Genomic DNA, 3585 nt, shown 5'->3' on the forward strand with positions numbered 1-3585 from the left:
ACACACATATACACACACCAATACCACACATATACACACACCAATAACACACACACACACACACACACACACACACACACACACACACACACACACACACACACACACACACACACACCAATAACACACATATACACACACCAATAACACACATATACACACACCAATAACACAATAACACACATATACACACACCAATAACACACATATACATAACAAACATACACTAACACACAATAAACATACAATGACACATATACACACACATACACACCAATAACACACATACACACACACGCACGCACGCACGCACGCACGCACACACACACACACACACACACACACACACACACACACACACACCCCAATACCACACATGAACGGATAAGCCACTGCTGCAAACAGACTCATCATCACCAAAATGTTTCTCATCTCTCATGCATCTGTCTGTCTCCCTCTCTGTGTCTATCTCTGTCTCTCTCTCTATCTCTCTCTGTCCCTCTCTCTGTCTCTCTCTCTGCCTCTCTCTCTGTCTCTCTCTGTCCCTCTCTCTGTCCCTCTCTCTGTCTCTGTCTCTCTCTGTCCCTCTCTCTGTCTCTCTCTTTGTCTCTTTCTGTCTCTCTCTCTGTCCCTCTCTCTGTCTCTCTCTCTGTCTCTCTCTCTGTCTCTCTCTGTCTCTGTCTCTCTCTGTCCCTCTCTCTGTCTCTCTCTCTCTGTCCCTCTATCTGTCTCTCGCTCTGTCTCTGTCTCTCTCTGTCCCTCTATCTGTCTCTCTCTCTCTCTGTCTCTCTCTGTCCCTCTCTCTGTCTCTGTCTCTCTCTGTCCCTCTCTCTGTCTCTCTCTGTCCCTCTCTCTGTCCCTCTCTCTGTCTCTCTCTGTCCCTCTCTCTGTCTGTCTCTCTCTCTGTCCCTCTCTCTGTCTCTCTCTGTCCCTCTCTCTGTCTGTCTCTCTCTCTGTCTCTCTCTCTGTCTGTCTCTGTCTGTGTCTCTCTCTGTCCCTCTCTCTGTCTCTCTCTGTCTCTCTCTGTCCCTCTCTCTGTCTCTCTCTCTGTCTCTCTCTCTGTCTCTCTCTGTCCCTCTCTCTGTCTCTCTCTCTGTCTCTCTCTCTACTAACAGTAGGCTATAAGAGAAGAGCTCCATGCAGCTCCTGTAATCTGGGTCTCACTCTTGCTGCAGGGTTGCAAACACACACACACACACACACACACACACACACACACACACGCACACACGCACACACGCACACACACGCACGCACGCACGCACGCACACACACGCGCACACACACACACACACACACACACACACACACACACACACACACACACACACACACACACACACACACACACACACACACATACACACACAGGGGCAAAAACGTGATGTTTTCAAATGGAATAGTCTACAGCAGCTATACGCAGCTGCCCCAATTAGGCCTACTCGACCTACCGTAGCCTACATATATATCGCTGTGTAGCACAAGAGGCAAGAGGGGTGGATTGCATGCGTTACGCGTAACCACACCCTCGTACGGTACGGTACGGGAGCTCTCTCCCCATCCAAACCTTACCGCCCTTCGTTTAGCCACCCCCCCCCCCCCCCCCCCCCCCAAATCCCGACTCTCGACTGCTTGTCTACCCCATCGACGAACGAGCCCCCCGCCTCCTCACCAGTTTTTGTGAGGCCTCGGTCCGGGCTGGCTCTCACTCAGGACCCTGGACAGCGACGCACCGACGCGGGTCTGGGCGGCTCATCACCTCGGTAAATTTGACCTGAAACTGAAACGCACCCCCCAAAACGCAGCCGAGCGCCGGTCGGAGATCCGAGTTGAGCCGAACCGAACCGATGAAACTCTGGAGGATTGTCAATGACACAATTTCTTCTTCTTTTTTTGTGGTTGGAAAAACGGTGAAACCCTGCTGAGGTCTTCTCTCCTCTCTCTTCCCCTCCTCGCAGTTTACACTTGACAATATCAATGATGTCATCCGCAGACTTGCAGAGATGCCCGGATTGCCTTAAAGGGGAATGCCCCCCCCCCACCAAAACAATCACAGTGCTGATAAGGATGAGGACTGCTAGCCTGGCTACACCCCGGCCGTTAAGTTTTTGCACAATTTATTCGGCTCCAATATGTTTTTAAATTTAGATTATTTGATTTCTGTTGCACGAAAAGTCTATAAATAAAGCGTCAAATTGCGCAGAACTCGAGTGTTTTTCATAACACTAGGCACTATAGCCGAGATCAGGGGCGGGCAATTATTTTTCCTGGGGGGCTATTGAAAGGCCCCCCCCCCCCATGCCATGACCTCTAATTTTACCACATGATTATAGAAAACATACTCACTTATTCAGGAAGTATAGGCCTAGCACACAGTCATGACACACACACTTCTTTCAAAATAAAAGCCAATTAAGTCATCTCATTTGATTTTTCTAGCTTCATAAAATAGTGTGGTTAGACCTCCCGGGCCGGGCAGAGCCATCATGAGGGCCACATCTGGCCCCTGGGCGGCATTAACGTTGGGGAATTAGGGTTGCTTTAGAATACAGCCCGTGCCCCTGTAGTACCGAAAGTTATGGAATAACTACAGTATAAGTTATCCTAAATTTAAATTAAATTTAAATGATTATTTCTCACAGGTCATACATACCCTGTAACAACAGAATAGGGTACCCAGTAGTTTAAGAATTTGTAGGCTACGGTATAAGTAGGCCTAGCTACTTTATAAGTTTCCTTATTCCATAAATTCAGATTTTGTACCCTACTAAGGGGTATGTACAGATTTTGTTACCCTACCCTGTAAATTCAGATTTTGTTACCCTGTAGGCTACTTAGGCCTACATTGTAAATTGCGGGCTGTATTCTAAATAGCGGGGCAGATTAAAGAAAAATATTTAACTTCTGGAAAGAAGCACCAAAATTGGCACAAATACTCCTTGTGGATTGTTATAGACCCTTCTCACGGGGGCGATTTTGTGTCGAAAAGGCAGGGTAAACACAGGTGCTAGCAAAACACATAAAGTGGCCAAGATTGTGATTTTTGCATGGCTAATAGCTTTTATTATAACAATCCAAAACAAGGAGTATTTTGCCAATTGTGGTGCTTCTTTCCGGAAGTGAACAATTTTACATTAAACGTACTGTAACATATCGCTGATACACCAAGGAACGGAGAGTTGTAGTTGGTACAGGGTCTTTATTCACAGGCTCCTTTAGCTCCTAGCAGCTAGCTTCACACCGCTAGCTCTACACACAGCAACCGTCTCAGCTCGCTCCATAGCTAGACTGACATCCGGCCCACGGCCGCTGGTCCTATATACCCCGTTTCCCCTAGGAACACACCCACACACATTAGTTCCTAGCTGCAGTTGAGACACTTCTATTGCACATCACATTACAGGTAATACCTGGATTACCTGGAACGCTACAGTACATTTAATCTGCCCCACTAAAAGCACCACAAAATCATTATTGATTATTATTTGATTTTCTCCTGCGAGGACTTATGTTTTCCTCCTGCAAGGACCTGCGGCTACTACAAAATATGACGTCACCATTGCGCGACACATCTTTGTCAGTGAA

This window comes from Poromitra crassiceps (assembly GCF_964638095.1).
Source record: "Poromitra crassiceps genome assembly, chromosome: 4".
Taxonomy (NCBI): Eukaryota; Metazoa; Chordata; class Actinopteri; order Beryciformes; family Melamphaidae; genus Poromitra; species Poromitra crassiceps.